The 14,953-nt window shown below is 43.7% G+C and overlaps 1 protein-coding gene across 2 annotated transcripts in view; it reads right to left on the bottom strand.

Annotated features, from left to right (window-relative positions):
• The window catches only part of RBM47 (RNA binding motif protein 47), a 142,771-nt gene that overhangs the window by 71,429 nt on the left and 56,389 nt on the right, over positions 1–14,953 (bottom strand). The gene's annotated exons all lie outside the window — the stretch shown is intronic.

Below are 14,953 nucleotides of genomic sequence, written 5' to 3'. Positions count from 1 at the left end.
TAATATTGTATAATGAAATGTGTCAATATTTGGAAGATCTTCACATTTCAGTAAACCAGTATTTTCCAAGTGACCAAGTCATGGTGTTACAGAATCATGCATGCATGGGTAAACGACCCACTCCAAGTTCATGATAAGCCAGTGGACTTTCGGGTAGCAGAGCATGAGAAGTTCACTGATACCGTTTCAGATTCTATAGTGCAACTGACCTTTAAGAAACTCTCTCCTAGAGTTTAGGTTTGGGGTCGAAGAGTAATGTTCACGATTATCTAAAAAGGCTACTAAAATACTCCTCCCTTTTCCAATGATACATCTTTGTGAAGCTAAATTTTCTTTACACACTTTCATGAAAATAACATATCTCAACAGACTGAAGGCAAAGCAAATGTAAGAATACAGCTGACAGCGCCCTCTCCACCCCAGGAGCACACTTGCTTTCCCTTCCCCCACTCATTCCCACTCAGGCGCGCATCTCCTTAACTCCAGGGGCCCCGCGAGACTTTCAGCTAGGGGAGCGGTGGGCAGCAGCAGCTCGTCCCGGGCTACCCCATCGAACCTGTCTCCAAGCCCCCCTTTTCCCTATCCCTGCTGGGCTCTCTCCTGTGGCTTCTGCTGTCCTAAGTCCTTTCTCCTGTCACGGCCACAGGCGTTAATACATGTACTCTCAAAGAAAAAACAAGGAAGAGAGGAAGGAAGGGAATATGGCTGACTTCTCTCAAGCCGGTCATTAAAGAGATTGAAGGGAACATATTGGATACATTTGCAAAAACATAAATGATGCACTCTTTTCAGCAATATAGTTTTTTTCATTAAAATGCTATTTGTGTCAGCATAAGATTTTACTACTGCTAGTTTTGAAAGAATTAATATTTTTTAATTTCTTAGTTTGAATTTCTGATGTGATAAATGGCAATAAATATTATCCACATCAATAAAAGCACTCTGGGTTCCCCAATAATTTTTAAGAATGTAAAGATAGGGTTGTCAAGTTCAGCTGTGAAAAATGTAGGGCACCTAGTTACACCTGAATTTCAGATAGATACAAATGATATTTTAATCTAAGTATCCATGCAATATTTGGGACATGCCAATACTAAAAAAAAGTCACTGTTTACCTGCAGTTTATATCTAACTGAGCATTCTTTATTTCACGTGCGTGACAAGATGTGCTGAGCCCCAAACATTTGAGAAACCCTGCTGTAGGCCATGCCCCTCACATTTGTACTGAAGCACTAATCACAACACTCACTAAGTGTCCACTCTGTACCAGATCCAGCACTAAATTCCTGACGTATATTACCTCTTCAACCACCTCCAAAATCCTTAGGGGCAACTATTACTATAATCCCTATTTTATAAATGAGGACACAGAAATCCAAGTTAGTGAAGCTAGTTACTGGTGGAAGGCAAGACTGAAACCCACCTGCTCAGACACCAAAATCTTAATTTGTAACTATTAGGCTTACACTGAACTCTGAATAATGGACATTCCCCGAGATGATGTTTTTGGGTTTTTTTTGGCATATTTGCATCTGAAATTTAGTTAAGTCAATTTCTCTTGCTTATCTTCTCTCTCTGTCTCACAGCTGTGTATTCTGCTATCACAATAGTGAAAACCAAGGCTGTGAAGTACAGCCTGCAGGAATCTATCCAGAACTGGCCATCAGCATTCTTACTTGGAGCCGAGTTTCCTCCTGGATGCTTCTCTGGGCATCACAATAGCATTACTCTGGGCTGGGGATTTTAGAGTGGAGCAAGGGGGGCAGAGGCACTGTGCCCGTTATTATTTGGAAGTCACTGGGAGCTTGGTGCTGAGCTAGAATCATCCTGGAGAATAAGCTGGAACTTCTCCAAAAGAATCTGTACCAACTGAAGCAAATGCATCCATTGCTCTCAGTGAGCCAAGGCCCTGTCGTTTGTATGGTCATGACCCAGGCCCCTGGATATATTTACTGAGCTCAGGGTCGACGGTAAATGTACCAGGGGAAGTAAATGTTTTTTATGGTCCTACAGGGGGGCAAGGGCATGCACTCCACTGCACCACCTGATCTGCAAATACAGAAATGAATTCAACTGCAGTCAACTAGGGGTCCACCCCCCATTACCAATGGTGATACTGTAATGCAGAAATCGATAAACACATAAGGCAGGGAGAGAGATACTAGTCTTTCATAGGGGAAAGTTTTCTTTAACAAAGGAACAAAGGAAAGATTTACCTTTCAAATGTTTTTTGTTTTGTAAATGTGGATTTTTAAGATGAGGCACTCTGGGTTAAACTAAGGGCAGGTGTATGTACAGAAGCCAAGGGCGATTTAAAAAAAGATTTGTAAAAAAACCTTTGCCAACTTTGAAAAATAGCCTAGAGGAGAGAGTGGACGGGGGAGGAGAAAAGGGGATAGATCAGAAAACAAAAGACGACAAACTGGAGTGTTACATAATTATACAAAAGGTGCATTTTAGAAACCGACACTCAGTGAAAGGGAGAAAGTAGAAAGAGGGTTTGGGGAAACCCAGGGGCCAGGACACCTGGCCAGGGAGCATTCGTAGGAAAAGGAGCGTTCTTACTTCTAAAACTGCTAACCTTGCAGTCTGTCTTAGAATCACCTGCCAGGGCTCCTGTCTCAGTTCAGGCCAGCCCCGCCCTGCTCTACAGGAAGGCCCCTCTATCTGCCCGCCCAAACCCCCCACAGGCTGAAAGGAGTATCTGCCGGAGGAATATGAAGAATAAATTGAGATGCACAGCTGGGCTCGCTCCTTAGATGAAGTTAACAGGCCAAGGATTCTTGCAGCTAGCTCTCCCCTTCCGAGGGCCTTCAAAATTTATTCTTGGGAATGCTGAATGTCAAGGAGGACACAGCCAGAAACTGACTCATCAAATTTCCAAGGTCAAGACTAGAAAACACAGACTGGATCCAAGGACTCATTTTCCACCTTCAGGTCAGCGTCAAGGGCCCTGCCTGCTTCAGATATAAGTGATGGAGCCCAGAGGAGCCCCCTTCCTTTCCCTATCTTTGGGGTTCTCTAAAGCACACTAATAGTTTTATTTCATTGTGTTTGAGCCACAGGCCCTGATGACATTTCAGAAAGTGATTGCCCTTGGAAAGTGATCGAATATGTATATGAAAGTCATTAGTCACTCGTATAGAGCCAGATGGTAAATATTTCAGGCTTTGCAGGCCAGACTGGTGAGTGACTTCTGCCTACAGTTTGGTTGAACATAGTGTTATAATGTCAAGTGGATGTTACATTACCTTCTCACTGACAAAGGCTACCTAATCCTCTACACACTTGCCTAAGTCTGACTCTAAGTGGGGAGTCATCACACCTTTGCTATGATCCTTTTCAAAAAAGAATTTGGCTATAGATCTGGAAGAGAATTAAATCCTCAAATGACAGCCATGAACTTGGAAAATTAGATACATGGGATTTAAAATATTTTATTTATTTATTTTTTAGAGAAAGGGGAAGGGAAGGAGAAAGAGTGGGAAAGAAACATCAATGTGTGGTTGCCTCTCATGTGTCCCCTGCTGGGAACTGGCCTGCAATCCAGGCATGTGCCCTGACTGGGAATCGAACCAGCGACCCTTTGCTTCACAGGCCCATGCTCATTCCACTGAGCTACACCAGCCAGGGCAGATAAACTGGATTTAAAATAAGCTAGAGTATTTTGTAACCTGCTAGTTTTTATTCTGGGTGTGTGTTTCTGTGTGCATTAATTTTTGCTTAAAAGTGAACACTCTACATATATCACAAAATTCCAAATCTGGGAGAATCCTCTGATATAGTCTAACCTATAACTGTTTACCCTTGAGGAAACCATGACCTACTTCAGTTAAATGAGATATTCCAAGTCCCATACTAACTGGCAGAAAAGCTGGGGTCAGAAACTTAGTTTCCTGATTTCCAAGTGAGTTCCCTTTCTACTACTCTACCTTAGGAGCACACTGCCAAATTATTACTAAAAATGCAATTCAACAAACTTATAAAGTATTTCCAACATGCCCAGCACCGGTTAGGTGCTGTAGGGATACAAAAGAAGGGTTGGAGGATTCCTGCCCATAAAATGCTCTTGCACTTGCTGAGAATATAAGGCACACACACAAAACAAATACACTGTTATGTAACTATTTGGCTAAAACGGGGCCAATAAAAGTTTCTGCAATGGTTCTCTACCTTTGCTGCATAACACATGTCCAGTAGCTGCCTATGGTTATCGAGCACTTGAAATGTGGGTAGTGCAACCAAGGACGTGAAATTTTAATTGTATTTAATGTTAAGCAATCTAAACTTAAATAGCCACATGTAGCTATGGTCTAAAAGAATAGTTACAGGTAAATAATTGAACAGAAAATACGCAGTACACATTTTGTCATTCCTCCGTCTTGTGCCAGTGGCAGAAACCACTACCGATCACAGAACTCTTTCCCTCTGAGCACGTACGGGCTCTCAGGAGTCTCCATGCGACATAGTCAATATTCCCAATTGCCTGAACCTGATATAGACCTATCTGCCATCCCAGATACAGACAAAAGGTGACAAAAGTGAGCTGGAGGGGGAAATACTTGAGCTGAACCTAGAGAGACAACATTTGGACTGGTGAGAGGAAAGGACAGCGCACGGGGCTCTCCAAGGAGAAAACAGCATGTGCGAGGGAACTGGAGAGAGTTCTCCTGGTTCTCTGGCCGGGAGCTGCTGGGAGGCCTGAAGGGAGGAGGATCGTGTTGGGTGGGGTAGAGATAAGGGCACAAGCAGAAGGTGGGGCTAGGTTAAGGAGACCTTTGGATTCCAAGAGTTTGGACTTTTCTCAAGAGCAACAGGAGCCCCTGAACATCTAAGCAGGATGAGGACTGGAGGAGGATGAGTTTTAGGAAGGCAAATCGGACAGTGAGCCACAGAATGGGTTGCATAATGGATACATACATTCGGAGACCAATAAAAGGCTATCCCACTAGTGGTTTTTGTTTCTCCTTTAGGAAAGCAATACTTGTTTATTGAAAAATATGTACAAATCACAGAAAAGCAAATAGAAAATTAAAACTAGACCTCTACCACTCAAACTTCACCACTGTTGGCATTGTGATGTGGATTCTTCCAAGTTTGTTTCTTTTTCACTCTTTCCAAAGTTGCAAAAGAAATTTTTAAGGCAGCAGGGTAAAGAGAAAAGACCATTAGCATCAAGAGACGTGAGTTCTAGACCTGGACTTGGCCATGGACCCCCTCTCTCTCAACCCCAGACTGGGTTCCTCATTTCAGAATCAAGGTGCTGGTCTAGAACAACCTCTGGTGTCTAATGAAGGGTCAGACGAGATTTTTGGGACCTCCCCTCAAGACCTAAAATGGAACTAAAATACACGTGTGTGCAGGTCTATGTATATTTTAAGTATCACATATAGATAGCAGGGGTTGTCCTATGACAAAATGTGTCCTTGATCTTTAAGCTGCACCAATAACATATAGCTCATTGCAGTCTATAAGATTTGAGGTATAAAGTAATTAAACCATACATTCTGAGCAGTGTTGAAGGGAGGCTGTGCAGGTGTAGTCCCCAGGACGTGTAATGGGGCGGTGTAAACAAGGAATCCACTCCCAGACAGAACCGTGTCAAACAGGGACAGTGTCTTCCAAGGCGGCAAAGTTTTTAAGGCCCAATCCATCTTCTCAGATCACAGGAAAAACAAAAATAAAAACAGCTGCTACAGAACATAAGTTATGCTCTCTGCAAAAAGCAGTACATAGACAGTTACCTATTAATGAATAAAAGTATATACCAGGGTTTGTCCCCAGTGGATGTACCTGAGACTCAATTTTGGAGTTCTCAAAAAATACTGATGATTGGGCTCCTCCTCCTCCTCCTCAGACCAGTTAAATCGGAGTCCCAGTGAGTGGGCTGTGCGCCTGGGTGTTTTTTCCAAGTTCTCTAAATGACTGAAACCTGAAGCACAAGCAGATGTCCCACAGCAAGGACAGTCTAAGGCGCAGTATGGGATCCAGATCGGGCCAAGTGTGCTGCCAGCCCCCTGCGTGAGAGGTGCAGCCAGTTTCTTGGTGAAGGAGGACTGGAGGCCAACCCAGAACCCAATGTCAAACTATACGGTTCCTACTTCAGAGTGTAGGAGTCGTCCTTTTCAATACATCCCTTTGTTATTTTCACTGAACCACGCATTAGAGGACTCCCAGGGGCTCTCATCAGTTAATGAACTCGGGTCAGTGAACATGCCTTTTCCTGAAGATCACTTGGCCCTCTAAGGGGCTAGCAGTTAAAAAGTGTTGATTCTGGCTCTAACCAGCGTGGTTCAGGTGGTTGGGCCTCGTCATGTACGATAAAAGGTCACCAGTTCGATCCCTGGTTGGGACACATGCCTGGGTTGCGGACTCGGTCCCCAGTTGACATGTGTACAGAAGGCAGCCAAACCAGATGTTTCTCTCTCACATAGATGTTTCTTTCCTTCTTTCTTTCTCCCTACCCCTCTTCCTAAAAAAATAAGTTAAAATAAATTTTTAAAAATTCTCTTCTTAAAAAAAAGTGTAGACTCTGGCCTCAGACTGACCTGGGTGTGTGTGCCAGCTTTGCCATGCACTAACCATACGATTGACATATTCTGTTATTCCTCAGGGTCCTTATTTGACTAACATCTCCTTTATAGGGTTGCTGTAGAAATTAAGTGAGGACATACAAGTAAAAGAGATAATGTAAGTAAAAGACTTCTTTTTGTGCTTTGCACACAGTAAGCACTCAATAAATGTTATCATTATTTATCATTTATTTTCACCATTGCCTCTAGGGTTCCTTCTAACTCCAACACTTAATGGATCTAAGAATCATTTGGACAATGGAAATGGACAAAATCAGTAGGTACTGACATGCCTAGATTTATTTATATTTTTAATTTTTAATTTTTACTTTTGATTGTAGAGAGGGGAAGGGAGTGAGAGAGGGAGAGGGAGAAAAACATCAATGTAAGAGAGAAATATTGACAGTTGCCTTCTTTGTGGGCCGACCAGGGACCGAGCCTGCTACCCAGGCTTGTGTCCCACCAGAAATCAAACCTGTGACCTTTCCGTTTGCGGAAAGATGCCCAACCAAATGAGGCCGCACTGGCTGAAGCCTGACTGACATGCCTAGACTTAAAGGTTTGCGTTCGGCCTCTTCCACTCCAGCCTGAGTCCTCAGTAACCACTGCATTCTTTCCTTAAGAGTCCCTTATATTTTGCTGACCTAGGTCTTACTTGCTGACCTAGGTCTTACTTTCAAAAGGACCTCACAAAAGGAACACAGAATTTTTGTTATTCTTGACAAAAGCAACGTGGTCGCTCTGTTACTGTGATTTCTTGGCCACACAGACACCTGTGAGTATGGCCAAAGTAATGTCAGACATTCTATTTCTGTCTGCCCTTGCTGAAGCAGCTGCTGACACCTGGGGGCAGCCTGCGTGAACGGACGCACAGCCTTGGACGAGGCCCCAACTCAGCATAACTTTGATGCATGTCTAATGACTGATTTGAAGACCTTGTTCTTGGAAACTTCAAGGCTGACATTTGAGTGCGGCCCATGAAATTTGCCTACAGGTTTGGCGCTGACTTGAGCTGCAGATTTCAGCCTCATAACCTTGGAGTATTCTTGCTTTTCACAGCACCAAACATCCTCTTACACAGCACAGTGCCATCATCGACCCGTTCTTCTGCCAAAAGACACACACATTTGGTCAGCGCCCACAGCTTTTTTTTTTCCTTGTCCAAGGTGGGGACAAACCTCTTTCTTTTAGGAAGACAAGCTTCCTTTTGTAGGCGAACATCCGCTTGCCGGCCATGCTGTTGGTTAAGTCACGGCCCAGAGCCTCTGCTCTGCCTTTTCAGTTTTGAAAATGGGCAAGGTTGTTTGGCAAATAGCAAGTCATCAAGGAGCACACCGCCAAAGGGACCACTGGCTCTGTGAGACTTGTGCCCATGGGAGTGAAATAATTTTTAAAAGGGAAATCATTCAGTTCGTGATTAACCACAAACACCCTTCAAAATCTTACTCCCGATGAAAACCAGTTTTGCCAAGCCTTTGTTCACTGGGATCTGGAAACCAGACCTCCGGATCATCTCAGTTACAGAAATGCTTTCTTATGAAGTCACTGGTTGACTGTACCCACAATGACTCTGGGTCGGGTGGGCCCAATGACTCCGACACCGCAGCATTTTGGGAAGGTTTTCAGCTTACACCACTGTGTTAATTGCACATGGATCATTACAAACTGCAAAGGACTTCAAGGTTACCTTTACGTACGTTCTCAAGGCCACCTGGCCCCAAACCCGAATTAGCACTTTTGGTGAACTGGGTCAGAGATCAGAAAACAGTGAGAGGTGATGAATTTACTCTCTGGGATATCTGCATACGGATGAGAGATGAGGTCCATTCACTTCTACTGCATTTTTAAACATGCCATTAAATATCTGAGTTATGATGTTGCTGGTTCTAACTCCTGTTTCATTGTTAATATTTCTTAACTAGATGCTTAAGCTTTCATTCTTAAACTCCTCTGGGGCAAGGGTCGTGTCTGAATCACCTCTGTATCCTTTATACGCTTGCCGTGGTATCTTTCATATGGGGGTCCTCTGTAGGTTTATTCAGATTAAGTTACAGGCCTTTATTTTCCCCCTCTGTGTACAATTAAGTCATGTGGAGCAAGTAAACAGTAAGAAGTAACATATGATGGAAAAACATCTATTTCCCAGTGAAAAGGCAGAAAAATCACACTTAAAACCTGCTTTTGGGGATTGCCTTCAGCATCCTGGTGTCATGTCATCTCTTGAGAGGTCCCTGTCAGTGGCTGACTAAACAAAGGAGAACCTTTGTGTGTACTGAATCTCCAGTAAGTTTCCTGCACATGGACACAGCAGTGCAACTGCACAAATCCTACCCTAAATCTTATCTGAACTACAGTCTGCCTTCTCGGAGAAAAAAAAGAATGATAGGAAGTCATTTTCTAAAATAAATATCTTGGGGTGCATTTTAGAAATTTTGGGGAAATTTGTTTCTGCGAGATCTGTGACCACTGAATGCCATCTACAACTCATAAGCACGAAGAGCCATTCACCATAGAAAACAACGTCTTAAGTAGCCTACTTCTTCCTCCTTTTCAAAAGCAACTTGCATTTTCAACTTGTAGATTAAATAATATCCACTTCTTCATTTATTAACTTACTTGGAATGGAAATCTAGGCTACAATGAGTAGGAAAGGGTCAGCGTTCAATGTGTTTTGCTATTTAATTTAAAGTTTCCCACCAGGAACTCCGTGAATTTTTCCTCCCTTTGCCTATCCTAAGAATCTACACCATCTGACTTCCGATACCTACACCCTGATGCAGGAACACAGACTTTCTGTGGCTTGAGGAAAATCAGGCCATGATCTAGGCAATAACTTTTTAAGAGGTCACCGGAAGTTCATACTAAAAGTTCAGATTTCTTTATATCAGTCACAGCCAGTGATTCCCTTCCCTCTGTACCAGGAAAACAGACCAATCTTATCTCAGGCTGCAGCCAGTATCTCCCCTTCACCACTGCCAGAATAAAAATTAAAAGAAGGCCTCTTGAATAGACCTCTCTGAAGAGAACGAGAGAAGAGGGGGCGATCGAGCTATAGCTCTGGTCCTCCCCCACACCAGGTTCACTCATGATTAAGAAACCAGCAAGCCCGAGATGGCCAGTTCACGGGAACTGAGATTCCGTGTATATGTGTGTGCATATGCACACGGACGTGTGCCAACTTCTGAATCTGTCGTAACTGAACGTTACTGGTCCAAGTGCCTCAGCTCAGCAGTGCTCTCGACAGAAAATGTCAACACAGAGCGCGAAGCCTCGAAACCTGAGACTCTCGTAACGATCCAGAAGTGGAAGCAGGGTCAAAAAGCTGGCCTCTGTCTGTTCTCTATAAACCACCTATTTTTTTTAAATCTGTCTTTTGGGTGGATGGGGGGGGGGAATCATGCCAGTGATCACCCTTCCCTGATGCCATCAAGAAAGTAGAGAAAAAGAAAACAACACATTTGCTGACAAGAACAATCTCTCACTAGAAGCCGATCACCTCCCTATGGGAGGTAGGTGAGAGAAATTCAGAACACAGCATTGGAGAGAATTCTGAGGACTGGCAGGAAAACCGGACTTGGGATCCAGCTCTGGGAAATAACGTTGACAGAGAAAAAATAATTTATGTCTGAACCACCAAGAACCAAAAAAAGTAAAAGTCTGATTATCAGTTTGGAATCAATCTGTAAGGGGTTTTAAAGATTTCTCCAAAAATTTGACCAAGTCCTCACAACAGAGGTCTGTTTATTTGAAGTCACTGTCCCTTTACCCCTTCCCCCATGAGGTTCACAGTTAATCCTTGAACCTGACACCCTCCCATGTTGAGACCCTCAGGAAAGGCTGTTTCTCACCTGGACGAACGGAGATGGACAAAATCAGTAGGTCCTGACACCACCGCCTGCCCCCAATCTCCCTTCGGGTCACAGTTAAAATGCCACTTCCATTCCAAAAAGCTTCTCCTGAAGGCTGCCCCTCCCACTAATGATTAGGTTAAGGCTCCGATTTTAAGCTCCCCTAACTCCTTACTTCTTCGATTCACTCATTACTCCTTTATTATTTAAGGTCTGCCTTGACTACTAGACCAGCTTCCAAGGGGCAGAAATCTAATCCTTTCTGTTTTTCTCCCTTAATTACCCAGCACCTAGCATGAAGCCTGGCACAAAGCAGGTGTTCAGAAAAAGTTTGTTAACCCATTTACCTGTACCCTTACTGATTTCAGGATTAGTATTCTATCCTCCTGGGGGCCCCACAAAATGGAAGTTCTGCAAATCTTCAAGCCGCTAAAAACCTGTGGCTTTGGGATTCCTGCCCATTCTGTGGGGAAGTGAATTTCCCATTCACTCTGTGAAGATGCTGTTTTCCCATGCACGTAACATGAATTTGGACTTGACCTCATTCACAGATGAATGGATGCTGAGAAATCATTCGGAAGGCACAGTGCAGTATTTTAGTTGCAAGTTCTATGGTGTTGACTGCTGGAGGGGAACTGGCTTCCGGTTACAGTGTCTGATTCTGGGATCTGCTGCCCAAGAGGCTGCTCCGTGATCTCACACGGCTGTTCCGAGTGCTGTCGCCACTGCTTATGAGGTCCCAGGGCTACTCCTCTCAGAACCGCCATACGAAATCCCTGAAAATTTTAGTTTTTCTCTCAGCATTAGAACCCTACATTCTTTCTTTGGTTAAGTACAGAATTCTTATTGATTCATTCTTTCACAGAAAAATACTAATTCCCTACCTTCAAAATAAAGAAAAAAGCATTTGTATTCTGTGAAAACTAGGAGGTAGAACACCTCAACGCTGGTCATTAGGAGATTATCAAAGGAATCACCAAATCTAAGTCTCCAGAAGACACACTCCAATTTCAGTCATTTTAAATTGTCGGGGGCGGGGCAGAGTGCAGTCTGGCATGGACAAAGTGCAGAAAACTCTATAGGAAAAAACTTGGTATGCAGGGAGTTAAAGCAAAGTCATTCAAGTACAGATTCTGCCACTCTGTGTCTGTGGAACCCTCTGGAGACATTCACACTTACAAATTCACAGAGCACCATGGCCTAGTAAATAGAGCAAACACCCAGAAGCAGGACAGTATGTGTTGGTTAAAAAAAGAGGGGATTAGCATCTGAATGTTCACCTAATTTTCTCCACCCCTGGATTACATTCCTCTGAGCCGTGGTGAGGTGGTAGCCAGCGTGACTTACCAAACCTCTTTGGGGAGCTCAGGAATGGCTGGCCTCTGCTGGGCAACCTGACACAAGGTGTCTGTCCTTCCAATGCCTCTGTGACGCGGACTGTGACATGGAAAAGATAACACCACCGAACCACAGACCTCTAACAAGGAAAATGTGATTAATAAGTATAATAGAGAAGGGGGGATAAGAAGAAATATGGTGTTTTATTATTATCATCACACATCTCTGTATGTGCATGGATTACAGGGAGAACTATATAACCAGGCAATATAGGAAAACCTCCACCAGCCCACATACATGGAGAAAATAGGTCAATTCTGCAAGGCTATACAGGTTCATATTAGCTAAAGGGCATTCAAGGAAGAAAGTCTTACTCTGATGAAGACAGAAGACGGAAATGTGTAAAGAGGCAGTATTAACAGGGAAGAGAAGATCACAGATTTGCCCAGGTGCTCAAAACTCAGCTTGATTGCTTGCTAGCTGGTGGTCTTGGGCATTTTACTCAACCTCTCTGAGCCTCTTTTAATTCATTTAACATGGGCCTAAGATAACCTACCCGTTAAGGACACTGTGGCAATAAATAAAATGACAGACATGAAGCGCTCGAGGGCCCCATATCCAAGAAAACACTCATGAAAAGTAACAGTGATGATTATATTCCTCTAAATTTCTCCCTGCAGAAGGCACATTAAATTGTGGTAAATTTTAGGGTAAATCACCAAACACTCAAAAAATTTTAAGGCATAGTGAGCTGTTGGTATTTTAAATGTTCCTTTACCTTTGGGAGCCCTTTATAGCTGGCTTTCCTGCTCATATATAACTCATATTCCATAACTATTCAGCTCATCTTTAAGTAAATACACTTGATTAGCGAGGCTCTGTACAGCAGATTTTCTTATGCTACTTCCTCATGAAGAATGAATGACACTCCCTAAGAGTCTCACTCCCACCCTCTCCAAGAAAGATTATGGGCCCACGACCTGCCTCTGGGAAATAAAACACTGAATTCTGCTAACTCCTTGGTCCAACTCAGTAATCATTTGTTCCAAAGTTCTTCCCAACTCAGTGGCCTAATTAACTAAGGTTGAGCTTTTGATTAACATACTGTGCTTGAAGGAACTTTGGCCTACAGAAACTTGGCATTCGACTTGCTTCTCTGGAGTCCAACCTGTGTCACAAACGCGTTTCAAGGGTAATAAAGGACCTAGCTGTTTGCTTACAGCAAACGGAGCGGTGCCCTGTCATTATCCGGCTTTTACCTCCGCTGTGCGCTGAACCCTGAACAGGGAAGGTTTGCAGCTCGCATGTCAGTTTTTAGAGTGGACAGAATGAGAAAATATGTATTTCCAAACCAAAAAGTACCTAACTTCTACCTGACATATTAACTAAATGTCAGCTGTTGAAGAACAATGAATATGGCCCCAAGATCAGAGTGACCAGGGTGCAGATCAGGTGTCTGAGCAGGTGCACGGTATGTTGGTCCAGATTCTTTCTTGGAGAGCAAACTGCTCTCTCTGACTGTTCCCGAATTCCTCTTTACTAATGTGTTACATAAAACATGCCCCAGACACAAGGCAGAGGCCACAGTACTTGAAGATTCACACTCCTGCCCGTTAAGAGGTTAACAGTGTCCCTCAAGATTCGTATGTTGAAGCCCCAGCCCCCAGTATGTCAGAATGTGACTGTGTTAAAAAACAGGGCCTTTAAAGAGATAACTGATTAATGACATAAGGTCATGTGGGTGGACCCTAATCCAATATGATGGACGTCTTCATAGGAGGAGATTAGGACACATTCACATACAGACTAAGGGCCAATCATGCGAGGTCACGGTGAGAAGGTGACCGTGACTGCAAGCCGAAGGGAGAGACCTCAGGAGAAAACAAACCTACTGACACTTTGATCTTGGACTTCCAGCCTCCACAATCCCAGAACTGTGAGAAAACAAATTTATCTTGTTTAGGCCACCCAATCTGTGGCATTTTCTTGTAACAAACTAGTACACTGTCCCACTACCTACATGCCTCAACCTTACATCCCAGGACCAGGCAGGCAAACAATGAGTGAAGCAAAGAGCAAGACAAGACAGGAGGCGGTGCAGACTGTGGTAAACAGGAGGGGACATGTTCTACCTACAGCCATCAAATTTTAAAACTCTAAAACACTGTAAGGACATACAAAATACATGTATGCCTTAAATCTGCTGGTGACCCTTCAGTTGCGATCCCTGGGCTAAACCACTGTGATCTGATATTTAACAATTGATGTTTAAAAACACCCACAATTCATGCTTTTAACACATTTTAATTCAACAGCTACTATAAACCAGGCCCTTTGCCAGACACTAGGAATAGCAGGTGCTGAATAAAAGTGGTGTCTTCTCTGCCTTCATGGTGTGTTACAGTCTTGACAGGCAGTCCAGGTATTGAGCTAGGCTAGAAATACCAAGTTGAAAAGACAAGGTTGCTGCCCTCTAGGAGGGGTGCAGGTTAGCAGGGCACAGAGATGCCACAGGAACATTCTAAAACAACGTGACACCTGCTTTATACGCGAGAGGCCATGGAAAGTGGGAAAAAGATGATTCCAAGTCTGTCCAGGTTAATCAAGGAAGATGTCAGCCAACTCCTGAAGGCTGAGGTGCAATCTGCCTGGCATACGGGCACGACAGACAAAAAAGAGGGTACTTTCTAGACAGGAGGAACAGCCAGTCCCTGGGCACAGGGACATGAAGGGCATGGAATCTTTGGACAATGGTAAATAACTAGACTGAAGATGGGCTGTGCAGAGCAGCAAGGTGGGCAGCTGAACAAAGCAAGGTCCAGAGCTCACACTGTACTGCACGGTGAACCACTGGAGAATGTTAATCAGGAAGGTGCCACTGCCGAAATTTCATGTTAAAAAGATCATTCCAACCACAATCCAAAAGGCTGGGCTAAAGGGAGGGCAACCCATCAGGAGAAGATGAAGGCAGGAACCAGGGAGACAGATAGAGGGTGCTTGGTGGTCAAGGTCAGGGATTCTTAACTGGAACCGTCATGGCATTCAACCATGGCCCTGGGTGACATTGCCCAAGGACATTATGTGCGTAGAGAAAGGCCCTAGTTTTTTTAATCTGGGTACTTAGACCAACGAAAACATGCATTTCTTAAGAAGCTTTTAATTTCATTTATCTTATATTAGGAAAACTAAGTCTAG

This window comes from Sturnira hondurensis, unplaced genomic scaffold (genome assembly GCF_014824575.4).
Source record: "Sturnira hondurensis isolate 20B ecotype Veracruz unplaced genomic scaffold, ASM1482457v3 Scaffold0015056, whole genome shotgun sequence".
Lineage (NCBI taxonomy): Eukaryota > Metazoa > Chordata > Mammalia > Chiroptera > Phyllostomidae > Sturnira > Sturnira hondurensis.
Note: the sequence above shows the minus strand (reverse complement) of the source record. Positions and strands in the feature narration are given on the sequence as shown.